Below are 15850 nucleotides of genomic sequence, written 5' to 3' on the forward strand. Positions count from 1 at the left end.
GTGTGTGCCCATATGCACACACACTGCATGAGAATGAGGAAGTTTTAGCAAGAAAAGATAAAATAACTGCATGAAAACCATGTTTTCTAGTCTAAGAAGACTTTTCCTCCATAATTTGAGGTTTCTGAAATCGAGATGAGTCATAATATTGGTGTGTGTAGCTAAAAGAGATAATGTATTTTTCTCTTAAAAGGCTTTTTATTAAAATGATCCTGCTTTTAAAAATCCATAAGGTCTTAGAATTCTTGAAATACTGTAGCTATAATACAAAGGCAGGGCTTCCATGTAGATTAATATCCAGATTTGAGGACTGAAATTTCTGAAGTATGGAGCATTTTAAGGACTGCACTTCAAGGAATGCTGATGGTTAGAGATGAGAGAACAGGGGGAATCAGGGCCACAGTAGCCCATTAGAGTGAAATTGTAATCATCAGTAAGCTCCTACTGTGGGTGAGCGCTAGAACATATTGCTTCCTTAATTATGACCAAAACTCTATAAAATAGACTGTCTTATACCCATGTGGCCAGTGAAGAAGCTGACCCTAAGAGGGGCTGAGTAACATGGCCTGACTCACTCAGCTGTAAGTGATGAAGTCAGATAAGTTGAGTGCCTTACATAGAGGATGAATAAAGTAGTCTAAGATATGGTAGCAAATAGAATCCCAAAGTTCCAGGGACTTTATGTCTTGCTCACGTGAAAGTCCTGCATGGAAGTTCATGCCAGCAGGTCAGCGTGTTTCCACATGGTCTTTTAGGGACCTCTTCTGACACTGATCCTTGCATCTTCAACACATGGCTCCCCACGGCACCCTTGGCATCAACACTGCCATCCAGGGAACGTGAGCTCCAAGAACACACATGGGAGAGTCCTTGGACCAAGCCTAGAGGTGGCATACATTATTTTGGACCAAACTTTATTAAGGAGAACATGGTTATTATAGCCAAACTTAAGTGAGAGAGCATTTGACAAAGTAATCTAGCTGTGTGCCCAAAGAGGAAGTTGATTTTGGTGGATAAAACACATTCACATAGATGTTTCTCTTAAAAAGCTAAACATCATTAGACGGTGACCAATGCAATAGAAATTCCAACAGAATGTGATAGGTAATATGTTGGAATGCACGATTGTATGATGAGGGCCCTAACTGCTACAGGGGATTAGGGAAGTCTTTCCAAGAAAAGCCTTTTTTAATGTCCTTAATAATATTTGATTGTGATAAAATACTTACAAAATTCACCATCTTAACGATTCTTAAGAATATAGTTCAGTGGCATCAAGTACAGTCACAGCATTGCATTCCATCACCACCATCCATCCATAGAACTCTTTTTATTTTGCAAAACAGACACTATGTACCCATTAAACAATAATTCTCCATTTTCCCTCCCACCTGAGTCCCTGGCCACCACCATTCTACTTTCTGTCTCTGTGAATTTGACTACTCTAGGTACCTCAGATAAGTGGAATTATACAGTATTAGTTCTTTTGTGACTGGCTTATTTCATTTAGCTTAAAGCCCTCAAGGTTCATCCAGGTTGTAGAATTTCCTTCTTTTTAAGGCTGAATAATGTTCCATTGTGTGTGTGTGTGTGTGTGTGTGTGCGATACATCACATTTTGTTTATCCAGTCATTCGTCAGTGGACAATTGGGTTGGGTTGCTTTTGCCTTTTTGGCTGTTGTAAATAATTCTGCTATGAACATAGGTGTAGAAAAGGGAACAATATTTTATCAGAGATAAATGAGTAAAGACTCCTAAGGGAAGGGTTGGGAAGTGTGGAGGGGAGCAAATTCTAGACTGAGATTATTCTGCGGGCAAGGGACTACAAGGCTGAGGATATGGGCATGTTGCTGCTGTCAACAAACAGGAAATTCAGGAAATTTCATTTGTTGAGACCCAGGCATTCACACGGACACTGCCTTTGGCTATGCAGGTGGTGCCTTGCACATTCCAGGGGGATGCCATTCAGTGCAGTCTACAACCCGCACATCTATACAATATAAAACATTGAATATCCTCTTCTCCATAAAGTCTCCCCGATTTTCCGTCAAAAGTAGTCACTTCTGAAATCCTGCCTTTTGTAATAACATGTATGGACCTCAAGAACCCTATACTGAATGAAATAAGTCAGACACAGAAAGATGAATACTATATGATCTCACTTATATCTAAGCAGAGAGTAGAATGTTGCCGGGGATGGGGAGACGGTAGGGAAAGGGAGATATTAGTCAAAGGGTACAGAATTTCAGTTACGCAAAATAAATAAAGCCTGGAGATCTGCATAGCACAGGGCCTATGATTAACAATAGTGCATTGTATATGTAAAAGGTTTATGTAGTTGCTAAGAGGCTAAAGCTTCTGTGTTTTTATTTCAAAGGTGAGGTGGGAGAAAAATTTTGGAGGTGATGGATAAGTTTAGGGCACTAGTATTAAATATCTACAGCTTTTTGTATGTCATTCATACCTCAAAAAAGCAGTAATGAAAAAAGAAAATAAGTAATAAATTCCTCAAAATATTCTAAGTAAGGTGCCCAACACAAAGACACATCAATGAATACTATGGTTTTTGTTACTGTTTTAAAGTATAGTGCATGAAGAAATTACAAAGCATCTAAGCACGTCACTTTGCATTCTTTCTAGCAGTTGGTTAATCACATACTTGATTAAAACAGAAAACTCGCTTCAGTTCTACACTCAAGAAAAAAAAAAAGCATTCACTTCAATTTCATGTCACTCCTGTACCTATTTCATGCCAGGACTATTGTACTTTTCTTGTTGTTTTCAAATTAATCTCCTATTTGTCTCTCTCCCTTTCTAAGCTTTGAGTGCCTCAAGCCCAAATGCATCTTCAGACCCCCTGGTGCCCAGCTAGCATGGTTCCGTACACATAGTAGGTGCTTAGTGACGTATGCCATCAGCAACCCCTTTTTCTCCTCTCCTCTCCTGGCTCCCCTCGCTGAGCCCACCTCAGGAAGCTCCTGACACTCAGATCTCCCTGTTATTTGTGTCCTCCCCTTCATCAGTCTGTCTTCTGAATTCAAGGTGTCCCATGGCTCCCTTGATAAACTAAAGTACTGGAATGTACATTAAGGGCAAGGGAATAGGGGAGGCTCTCCCAAGTAAAACATAGCATCTCCCAAGTATAAAATATTGCTTTGCCTGGGAATTCAATGATGGTTCAGCTGCCTCATTGGCCCCAGGTTGCAGTGAAGCCCTCGCTAGTATTTCAAATTTAGATAGAATTTCCTCAGTCCTTCAACTTAATGATCTGGGGAAGCATCCCCAGGATTTCTACAAATCCCCAACAACTAACTGTCTCCTGGAAAGCAGAAGGAATTGGGAGCATGCCAAGAAGCTGGCATGTGTATATCACATGTGTAAAGCTGCAGGTGGTGTCACGATAAGAGGGTGCAGTTGTTGGAGCTGTCTCATGGGTAGGATGGGAACAGGATTGGGATCAGGAAGGGTGAAATGATACGAAATACTACATCTAATTTTGGAAAGCAGAAAATATTTCACAAGGGAGGTAGCATTTGAGATCTTGATCTTGAAGGATGGAAAGACTTTTCTTTTTTTAAAAGAGGAGGAATACAAGTAGTGGGGTAACATTATTGTTAGTTATGAGCATGTCCTGTGTCCAGGTGCTTGATATGCTGTCTGGATGAATATATCCAACCATAGTAAGCGGTAGGCATGGTCACCCCCATTATTAAGGGATCCATTAATATTATTTTACACTGTTTTTGTTCTCTCTGTAATGTTACTACTCTTCAGCTAGTCTCCCCAAAGCTGGAGATTATTCCAAATTCCTTCTCATTTATCCCTACATCCAATGATTAATCATGCTCTTTCTACCACCTAAATAGTCTTGTAACCATTCCTTCCCATCCATACTCATGACATACCTTAAATGTACATTCTCATCATCTTTTCTGTATGAGTCAGTTATCTCTCTGCTAAGCCATACCTCTAGTTTCACCTCTTCCAAATCACAAGCATGAGCTTTCTGAAAGAAAAAAAAATACTATTTCCCTACTGAAAAGTATGAATTAGGATGGTTTATGTTGCATATAACAGAAAACTTATGTCAAATTAATTAAATAAAGAAATTCAATAGGTAGCTTCTTGGCTCATGTAACATGAAGTTCAGAAGGAAAGCAGACTTCAGTGTTGACTTACTCTGGTGGTCCCAGCACCATTTCCCTGCAGTTCTCTTGTGTCTGTTTCATTCTTCAGGCTGGTTGCAAGGTGTCTACAGCAGTTTTGGCACTCACATTTACAGTATGATGTTCATGGAGAGAGAAAGCCAAGGATCAATCTTCATACCACTTGGATGACACACGACGGAGGTTGTGCAAAGTTGACATTGAGTAGAAAATCATGAGACCACTACGTGAATAAGATCCAAACTCCTTTGCCTAACTGGCAAGGCCCTTTGAGTGTTGGCCTCTGCTTGTCCCTCAAGATTCCTCCCTTCCACTTTTCTTTGCATACATAAGATCCAGCCGTACAGAACTACCTGCACTTCCCCAAAGAGAACATGTTCTTTCAGATAACCCCATTTTCATACATCTACATTTCCACTTACATCTATGTCTGTATTTATACCATATACTTTCCACTTCCTGGAATGTCAGTCCCCTTTGATTAAGTGACAAAACATATCCTGAAAGATCAAACTTAAATATCTTCTCTCATATGAAACCTTCTTTGCATAAGCTTAGACAATGATTCCTCTGTGCCACTAATGTGCCCAAATCCCACTTCAAATATGGCTCTCTGTTTTGCAGTTATTTGTCTTCTTCTTCATCTCCTCGACAAGATGGTGAGCTCCTTGAAGGCAGGGGCTACCTGAAACAGAAACTTCTCAGTTTCTCTCTCTACTGCCTAGTACAGTTCCCAGAACACACCAGATACTCATAAATATCTTTTGAATGAATGAAGCTTGCCCTCAGCATCACTGTTTCCTCTCGTCTGTAGACTCCTCGTGCTGTTTTCCCAGCTCTGGCCAGGATTCCCAATGCTGCCTTGCTGATCCTCAGATATTGCATTATCACACTCAGGCATAAGCGGTCTTCTGGGCATCACCCCTGGGAGCAGTTCTCTCTCTAACGGGGTCTCACCAGGTGAACTAATCCATTTATATATGCTATTGGTACACGCCCCCTCCCAGATTTGTGCTTATTTCTTTTACCGTGTCCTTCAGTGATAATGACTCTGCTTCTTTGCCTGCCCTTTGAGTGTCCTTAATGGGCATTGGGACCAAGCTGGATGACAGATTTGGGTCCATCACTGGGTTATTGGAATAGCCTCCTACTGCCTCTCTGCTTCTGGTCTTGCCCCTCTTCAGTCTCTTCTTAATACATTCACCAAAGTGATCTTTTAAAAGCATAGTCAAATTCACGTCTTTCATTGCTCAAAATTTTGCAAATGGTTTTTCCTTTCACTCAGAGTAAATGCCAGAAACCCTACCAGCCTAAAGAGTCCTGCCAGGTCTGTTCCCCTGCCCCTCACCTCTCTGGCTTCATCTCCTACTCTGCCTCTTGCTGTCTCTGCTCCAACCAAACTGGCCTCCTTAGTTACTCCTGAACACACCAGACACGCCTCTGAACGAAAGCTTTTGAGTGGGCTATTCTTGTCGCTCAATTGCTCCTTCCTCTTTCACATGGATAATTCTCTCACATCCTCCAAGTCTTTGTTCAAATGTCATCTTCTCCATGAGGCCAACTCTGACTGCTCTTTGTCAAACTGAAGCTTCCCACACTCCACCTCCATGAACTCTTGGTTCTCCTCACTCTGCCTTTTCTTTTCCACTTTTACCATTGCTCTTGTATCTTTCACACGTACTGCATAATTTACTCATTTATTTATTAAGTTTATTGTTGTTGTCTGAGTGGGATAAAATATAAGCTGAACCAAAAGTCAGGGATCTTTATTTCGTTCGCTGATATATCCCAATGTCTAGAATAGTGTTTGTTCTATGGGCATACCAGAAGTTTATGTGGAATGAATGCATAAATGAATGAACGATCCTGACACCTTTTTCACACGGTCCTTCTGAGAACATGGGTTTGCAGAGTGCAGTGGTAGAATACATTTTTGATACTTACTCTAGGGAGTTATGTTCTCAGAAAAAGCTCAAAAAACAAATTATTCTTATAGCTTATTATCCAAACTCACTAGAAACTTGCACAATGTAGCATTTGGGAAGTGCTAAAAATAAAAGCATGTTGCAATTGTGGCTGTTAACTGCAAAATTTCCTGAATTGAGAAAGAGCATGCCACCGAACTTCACATATATTCTACATCCACTGGATCCACTTCCTCCTCTCTCTTTAACACTTTACAATCTAACTTCTGTTTCTTTAATAACTGTTTTTAATAACTATGTTTATGCTATATTTATACTCAGTCTGGTTTTGATTTCTTTTTAGCTCCCCAAAGGCATGTACTGAGAATCTCTAGTTTAAGAACCACTTCTCAAAGATAAGAATCCTATGGTACTACTTTTAAAAAGTTCCCTAGCACCTAATACAGGACATTGCACAGATCAGGTATTCAATAAAAGTTCATTGAATGCATGAGTGGAGTCTCACCCTCTTCCTGTACATTCTCTGCATTATATCACCTGAATGATTTTACAACATATTTGTGGTGGATGGCTTCAGCATTCTTAAATGACCTCAACTCCAAATGTACATGCCTCTGAAACCCAAACTCCTATCAAGATACAGTACTTTGCTATAATCCTTAAGAGTTCACTTGTGTCTCATCGCAATTAATTCCTGCCCCCACCACACCACCAGAGACAACCACTGTTCTGATTTTTTTCACCACAGATTAGTTTTGACTGCTCAACAGTTTCCTATAACTGGAATCATAAGGTAAGCACTCATTTATATAAGGCCTTTTTCATGCAGTATAATCTTGCTAATACCTTGTTTAAGATATTTGCAGTTAGGTTCATGAGTGAGAATTAAATTTCCTTTCATAAACCGTCCTTCTGATTTTAGTATAAAGATTCTTCCTTCTCTCCCCATATTAATCTCTTCCTTTTGCCCAACAGCTAATACAATGCCTTTCACATAGAGAGTATGAAAAAATATATGAATAAATGGAGCTTTAGTAATTTCGTGGTTGCTTTGATCTAGAAGTTCATTGTCTTCGTCAAACTCTGTGACTCTTCAGATAAGAATGGCAATACCATCAAATTTAACCCTGGAAAGTTAGTCTTAACCAGATCCCAATGGCAAACTTATTAATTATAATAAAATAATAATTTTAATAATAATAAACAAGACATTATTATTACATACTGTGGCTTACACTATTAATTGCCACCATCATTGACAACTCTAAAGCAGTGACCACTACAAAATGCATTTTAACATTTTAACCAGGATAAAACAGATACATATTCAGATTTTTAAAAAATATCTCTCTTACAAGGAAGAGAAAAAACACTTTGTAACCATGTGTGGTGACAAATGTTCACTAGCTTATTGTGGTGATCATTTCACAATATATGCAAATGTCGAATCATTAATGTTATACATCTGAAACTAATGTTATATGTCAATTATACCTAAAACAATAAATAAAAACGCTCTCATGCAGTCCCATCTCTTTTGGTAACTCTTGAGACTGTAAATTATCACATGTGTAAAATGTTAGGCAGAAGTCACATGTGGATTCTGAAATTTTATTCCAGGCAATACCCTTGTTCTGCAAACCCCATACAATCGTCTCTTCAGTGGCCCACCCCTTTCTGACATCTGTCTTTGTCAATTTTGGCTTCTGTAGTGAAATACCATAAATTGGATGGCTTATACACAACAGAGATTTATTTTTCACAGTTTTAGAGGCTAGAAATCTGAGATCAGGGTGCCAGCAAGGTCAGGTCCTGGTGACAGCCCTCTTCTGGGTTGTAGCCTGCCAGCTTCTTGTTGTATCCTCACATGATGCAGAGCAGAGCACAGGGAGTAAGGTCTTGTGAGTCTTATAAGGCACCAAACTCGTCCGTGAGCGGCTCTACCCTTATGACTTCATCTAATCCTAATCACTTCCTAATACCATTACATTGGGCATTAGGGTTTCAATGCATGAATTTTAGGGGGGCACAAGTATTCAATTCATGGCACCATCCATTCTCTCCCTGTATATGCAAAGTGAGTGGTGAATATATAGCAGACAAGCCCAGAAATATTCCTTGAGTGTCCATCATCATCTATAAGAAATATTTCCTTCCCTGGCAATCGTGCAAGCCTAGATGTACAAAGCAACATAGAATGAAGAGCAATGGAGTAATTTTAGCAAGAGTCCTGTGAAAGATTGAAAAGGGGAAACACTGGCAGGACGACATCATCAAATACAGAAACTTCCATGGTGGAGGAGAACTCGGAGCTGAACCTTTAGAAAGTGTTTAAGCTTTTGTGGTACCCAAAAGATGACAAAGAACACACAGATTATACACAGACCTGGGAGATAGGTTTCATTATTATGAAGACCAGTGGCTTCTACCTTGGCTACCTAACTCATGGACTGGGAAAATGGAGTGAACTAGATTCTGTCCTTGGTTTTAGCAATGGAAGAAGGTAAATGACTGCCAGATGAATTGAGTTTGAAAATATCTTCTTGATCCGAGTGCCACATTACCTGGGAGTGTTCACTTTGTGAAAATTCATTCAGCTATATACCCATGACTTGGACATATTTCTATATATGTTATGTTTTAATCTGTAATTTTACTTAAAAATACTTCATTTAATTTACATATTATAGGATCATCTTTACATCTCTGGAAAGGTTAAGGGGGTGGGTCATTCACAATCTGGAATTACTTGGTTTGTCATTAGTGTTATCAGAGTCCAGTAAGTAAGCTAGCTGTGTAACCATAGGCAAGTTACTTAGCTTCTCAAGGCCTCAGTTTCTTCATCTGTAAAATGGAGATAGTAATAGTATATCCACCTTAAGGGGTACTTCTGAAGGTTAAATTAGTTAATATATATAAAGTGTTTAGAGCAGTGCCTGGCACATATAAGTACTTTAAAGAAAGAAAAATTAAAAAGCAGGTGTTCTTGGCTTACTTCACTTTTATAGTCACAAAAATCTAGATCAGAGTTTACAACCAGGTTCCATGGAACCCTAACATGTGGGTTCAGCAAGAAATTGTGATTGAAAACAAAACCCATCATTTTTGTGTGTTGTGTGCTGCCCAGTGTTAGTGCTTGCAGTGAGGGACAGTGACCCCACGGCCCTGTTAACAATTTCATTAGGAGATATTTTGGCCTCATTGGTTGGCACAGTAGGACCATGTTCATTTAGTTGGTTTGTTCTCAGTTTTCAGTGTGATCAATGGTGAGTTCTGTGTCGCATGGAAGGGAGGACTGTAGGCTGATGACATTAGCCCCTCCTCTCCACAAGGCACCCCCCAACCACCCCTTATAAGCCACCACCCCCCAGCTGTCTTAACCAGAGTGAACAAACTTTACTGGCACGATAGAAAACCAGAGGGAAATTTTCATTCTAAAGAAGGAACTGTCTTGTACCACAACTCAGCTGCTCCCTGCTGCTTTACAATTGTTGTAAACATTGCAAAACATGGATTATTTAGGTTAGAAGTAAATTGTATTGTGAAGTTTTCATATTCCTTGCAATTTTCTCATTTAGTTACTTTTTTGTACCCTTCCATTTTATATTATATTAGCAATTATGTTTTGCCAAGATGGCTGATGATCACGTGTGGCCATTTTTGAAGATGAGGCATAAAATGAAAGAGGAAGAGTTTAAACTTATGCCTATGGAAAGTTCTGCTGTGAGGTTAGCGATTAAAACAAAAGTACAGTCATCTGAATCATTTCACTGCACTTGTGCAGTAAAGGACATAAAAGAAGTCCATCCTTAGAATGAAGGCTGATTATCAGTGGGTTTTGCATGGGCTGGTAATCCAAGTTGTTCTAGTCCGTTTTGGTGGGCTCATAACGACTCCTAAAGATATGCCCATTCTCTATTCCCCCAAACCTGCAAATGTTACTTTATTTGGGAAAAAGAAATAAGTTGTATTCTGTATTTATAGTTTCAAAAATAACATTTTCCTATAAAAACAATCACACATAACAATTTTATAACTGCTGCATTTGTATTTGAGCCCGATCATGTCACTCAGGAAGAAAATATTTTTTAACTTTTGTATAAATTTGTATCTTCAACTAAATTTTTATTCAGATTGTTTGGCTATGATTTTAATAGCTTAACTATTCAATAAGTGTTAATGAAATGCCATGTTGCGGATAACATTAATTAAAATAATCGTATAGCTTTTATTTAAATTAAATCAAACAAGTCTACCTTTAGGAAATTAAATCTCATTTTGGCTTAAGTCAGTCATCAAACAAAAATGTATTATCGGCCTTACGAATTTTTAAAAATCATGAAAAGAAAGGTTGATTTCAAGAAAGGTAAGCTTAACTACCTATTTTTTTAAGAAAGTTTAGCTAAAAAGTAATGTTTAGTTTTAAATACAGGGAAAACTACTCTTCCCCATAAAATATTCCACATAGTACATATACCTCATTAGCATCTCACCCAGTAGGAATATATTATAAGACTTTTATGCCTAGTTGGATAAGGCATAGCCAAGGGCATTTAAACAAAGGGAAAACTTTGGGAAAGTTTTCTCTATCTACAGCAATGACTTGCATTAGAGTTGTGAGCCGTTGTTAAGGGGGGAACCCCACACAAAAGTACACTAACAATTGGGTCAAAAGAAGTAGATCTACAAAGAAACATCATTTGCTACTAAACAGAGCATTGACCTTTATTATCTACACTTTCCTGGTGACATAAGCCAGGATTTAATAATTTCTATTATTAGGGCTTCCCTGAGACCTGAAAATTATTTCCAAGATTTCTCCAGGGTAAGCAGATTGAGAAGACTGATCCCTACAGTGCATTGGCCTCCCCACTCCTTATCTCATGTATTATTCAGGCTCTATTCGAGGGTCAGAAACCACACCAGTAATTTGAACAGGGAAAATTTAATATAAAGAATCATTACGTAGTAAAAGGCAGTTAACTAAAAGGGATAAAAAAGGACACTAAGAAACACAAGAACAGGAAATACAGGAGGCAGCTACCACCTCCAGGTTTAAGGGAGAGACTGTCCAAGGAGGAAATGAAGACTTTGGATGAGGGCATCTGCCACGCAAGGCTGAATTCAGATCCTGTTGCAGAGAGTGTGGCCACAGCTTAGCCCACAGGGCAACAGAGAAATTGGGAGGAAAAAAATCACTGGAGACTGTTAGGCCTCCCTCATGTCACTGGCGGCCACACTAGGAGGAAAACGAAGCACTCTGGACCCAGAGAGAGAAGCCGCATTATCTGGCAGGGCCTCTCGAAGTGCCCTCTATCACTAACCAAGCCCACTGGTAGTGGAAAAATGTTTACAGGGTCCTGCTCCAGTGTCCCAAAGCAGCTCAGAGGAGAACAGATTTGAATCAGAGGCAATACATTGATCACAGGAGCATCTCATCTGTATCTTCATGTATCTTGCTAATAAGACATTGTCTCCCAAGTACATTTTATTTCTGTTAACATAGCGTGGAAAATATTTCCAAGCATATAAAATCACGTAATAGTATCTTTATAAACTTTCTAACTGAACAAATTGAATGTACTTATTCCTTAACCGAATACTTTTCCCATCCACCTAATGTATTTCTATTCTGATCAGTGACAACCATCAGTTACTAAGTAGCTTGCACTCTTCATAGACAGCTTAAGTTTTAGGTTTTACGGAAGTGTCATTTTCAAGTTTTTAAAACCCCTAGGATTTTGCTACAACTGCTTAAAATGTTCACCTTCCTCTTTCCTCTCAAGTAATAAGATGCTACTTTTAACACTTTATGACTCTTGATATTCTTGTGTGTGAAATAAAAGAGCTAAGGCACATTGACTTCCAAAAGAATCATGCCTAGTCCACACTGAATATTAGTGCTCTGTAACACACTACCATTCAATAGTTTCACTACATGAATTGTGAAGCCCTACATGAATTCATGAACTTGTAACTCCCTTGACTCTCCACTTTTTGTGTTATATTTGCTTCCTATATCTGAGTCACTAGAATATTTCTCTCACGCCCTTTTTGGTATCTATTATCTTTTGTCTAATTTATGTGTAAGTGAATTGTACCATTAGTTTCCAGTACCACACGTGTAAAATAAACACACATGCAGAAAGCATCTTCCTTTAAGTGTGCAAAATTCTTTATTCAGAAGACTAATACAGGTAATCTTTATGGTCTATAAAAAAAGAATAAAATTTACATGTGAAAATCATATGTCTAATAATTTAAGTAGTTTTGAAGTAAAAGTAAAAATTTATAGAAAGTTGCCTAATTTAATAGTGTATGTTTCAGAATCAGCAGATTTTTTAAAATTCACTAAAACCATTTGTCTTTGAATTCTGTCTAGAGCCTTAGTAGTAACAACAACCAGAAGTCCACAAAAAAATCCTTGCTTTTGGTAAAGGTGCCTGCTGCAACCAAGTAGCAACTAATGAAGATTTCTTGTCTTGGGAGAGAAATCTTGGAGAAGAAAGTTTTCTCACATGGCCAATTTGGCAAGTTAAAAATCATACTAGTGGCATTAAAAACAAGATAATTTAAGAGTAATATCGTAGGTTCACGATCACTTGAGGGTGGGAGGGAATCCATTTATTAAATCCTACCCATTTAATAAAACACACCGACTAAATTTCAAACAAAACGGTCCAAGACGGGGCTCAAAGATAAAAAGAGAAGAGATTTTCCCCACCGCACCAGCTTAGTTTCCTATCTACTACACTACCTGACACTCTGGCTCTTGTCCTTCCTTACTCCCTGGGTCTTGCTGAGGGACTTCTGGTGAATGCTTACCACCATCCTAGAAAACAGAACAGATGAGGTCATAGCACCATCTGTAGGTACCAACCAGGAAGACAGTTTTATAGAATTCTTCAGTCTGATTCTCCCAAGCATTTTTGGGGTCACCATAGTAGATAATTCAAAATCCAGAGAAGAATAACTAGCATTTATCGAGGGCTTCTTCTGTGTCAGGCACTATGCTAAGCTCCTTAAACACAGTACTTCTTTTAGTCTCCATAGTAACCCAACGACGTTTTACGGTTGAGGAAACAGAGGTTTAGTCAGGAGAAGTCACTTGACCAAGATCACACATGTGATGGCAAAGTGGTGAATGCAGGATTAGAAGCCAGACAGTCCAGCTGCAGAGCCTAAGCTTTCAGCCGCCACCCTGGATGTCTTACTACATCATCCACGAAGAAATGGTATCGCCTGACTGTCGGTTCTGCGGGGACCTGCTAAATGCTTGCAGGGCAGAGACTCTAGATGATGAATATTGAATATGCCAGAGACGCTCTCTTCGTGAGAAATTTTATTGGCTAATTGATGGATTTTTCTCTTTAAGAATTTGCTAACCCTGCCCTTCCCCCAACTCCACATGCTCCAGTTAGACAAGTTTAGTGCCTTCACCTGACTCCTTAAGGTAGGCTCTGTTAACGCACCACGTGAAAGGCTGAAAGTCAGACCTTGGAGTTGTCCTGCTACCAGGTGGAGAGAGGGCTGAACGCTTTAGTAAGAGAGGAACAAGATTTCTCTGGGGGAAAAGAAAAAGTTCTGCTCCACCTTCATCCATCCTTATCATATTGAAGGACTGTTGCTATTCCTCATTAGGGTTGGGATGGGAATGGGTAGAGTAAAAATCTATCCTTTTCCACTGGACATCAATTAGGTTTCTTTGCCAAAATCTCATCAATGTGTTCTATATTATAATACAGCTCCAGCATAACCCAAACAAAACAAAATCCCCCCCAAAGTACCCCAAACCAAAAACCCCCCAAAATCTCAAACTGCTAACTCTCACTCTGCATCCACCCCTCTCCAAAAGAATAAGTATGATATAAAAATCTACTAAAAGATACAACATTAAAATATATACTACCCATATTATACTAAGTAATGGTAATTTAGCAAGGATCGGTAGTTTAACATCACACATGAACTCATGAAACAAAAAGGGTTTAATGGAAACGTGGTCAGGCTGTAAGAATAAGAACAATAATTTATAAGTAAAATCTTAGATTTTCAGAAGAGAAGTTGTTAGCATTTGAAATAATAATAATGCAGCTCTTAGTGCAAATTAGTAATTAAGGCAGTGTCTGTGATACCAAGTAAACAGTGACACGTGATGATTTATATCTCTCTTTTGTGACTTTCATTATTTCAGGATCAGGAATAAAAACACAACACTTTTGAATCTAGAGACAATTCTTAACTATACATAACTGTTCGTGCAATTTCTGGATCATGAAGGCTCTTCATTTTCCTTGCTTTTTGCCGATTATGTTTTCACTGTTTATTAACTCTCCCACCAGAAGGTGGCGAACAGAGCAGAGAGGTTGAGAAGACCACATCACACAAATGTCACTGTCGGTGAAGGAGGCTTTTGTAAGAGCTGGTGCTGGCAGAGAAAGTGAGGAAGGAAAGATAGTGAAATGAATGGCCTGAGTGTTGGGAGTAGACTGTAGAAGACAAGAGTGGAAGCAGAGAGCCCAGTTAGGAGATTGTTTCAATAATCTAGGCAAGAAGTGGTGGAGGCTTAGACCAAGCTGACAGCTTCAAGATAGTGCCCCATGTTCGGTCTCACAATCTGTGATTTTCAATCTCCTCTGGGGTTGGTTGAATCTGACATGTGAGTTGCTCAGAGTTCAACCATAGAGAGCTAGCAACTTACCTGCATGTCCTTTTTTACCTTAACCTTGGATCATAATGATATACATGTTTAATTCATTCAGTTAATTCCAAGGCATTTGAAAACAGAGTTCATTTCTATTCTGAAACTTCCTCTATTCAGGAACTAAGTTTCTTCGCCACTCCTCAGTTTCCCCGCTTTGCCTTCCCCTTTATAAAGGCAAAGAACAGCTGTGCTCATCGCCTTAGAGGAGCCTGTGAGTTTTGATTTGATATTCCAAAAGTCCAAGCTCCCAAAAGATTAGTATGGACTTCAGATTTAGGGGGAAATGCTTGTTAGAAATAGCAGCACATGTGCAGAGCTCTCCCTACTCCAACCCTGAAAGGGCCATGCAGACAGAAATAAGGCACACTTCGATGGCAACCAGTCAAGATGATGACTGATAATACCAAAAAGCAGATGGCTCCTTAACTCCTCTACTTTGCACTACGTAAGCCACCCTACCTACCTGAAAACTTAGACAAAACCTGAGGAAAAGGGGATGGGAGCAAATTGTCCGAGGCTGAGTTTGTGCCACCATGTCTGAATGCAACTTGAAATAGAAGAAGCTGAATAACAGAAAAATAAGGAAGGCTACATTTATTACACACCCTCGTTTGTGCATTGAGATTCCTATTTGCTACCTTGATACTCAGAAAACATTTGTTGAATGAGTGAAATAATTGAATAAATAAGTGAAAAATAAAAATGTGTTAAAGATCTACGTTTGCCCAGTGTGGATGCTTTTTGATGAGTCAGCCACAAGCAAAGTAGACTAAGAGGAGCACAGAGGCCTGAGCATTCAGAATTACAGACAATAGTGACCATGGGCGTGGAGGTGGTGGTAAACCCGTTCTTTAGTACCTGGTGTACTTCCCTTGGGATCCCAGCTGTGAGGCATGTAGGCGGGGTTTTATTATCCTAGGTTCCCAGAGGTGAGGTAGGTGCCTCGAAAAGAAAAGGGCAGTTTAGTTTTAGGTAATGTGTGTGAAAGCGGTTAACACTGGGCCTGGAGTAGTACACTCAATAAAGTTTACCATCTCACCCTCCAGTCCTTTCCT

Source organism: Camelus bactrianus, chromosome 21, assembly GCF_048773025.1.
Source record: "Camelus bactrianus isolate YW-2024 breed Bactrian camel chromosome 21, ASM4877302v1, whole genome shotgun sequence".
NCBI lineage: Eukaryota > Metazoa > Chordata > Mammalia > Artiodactyla > Camelidae > Camelus > Camelus bactrianus.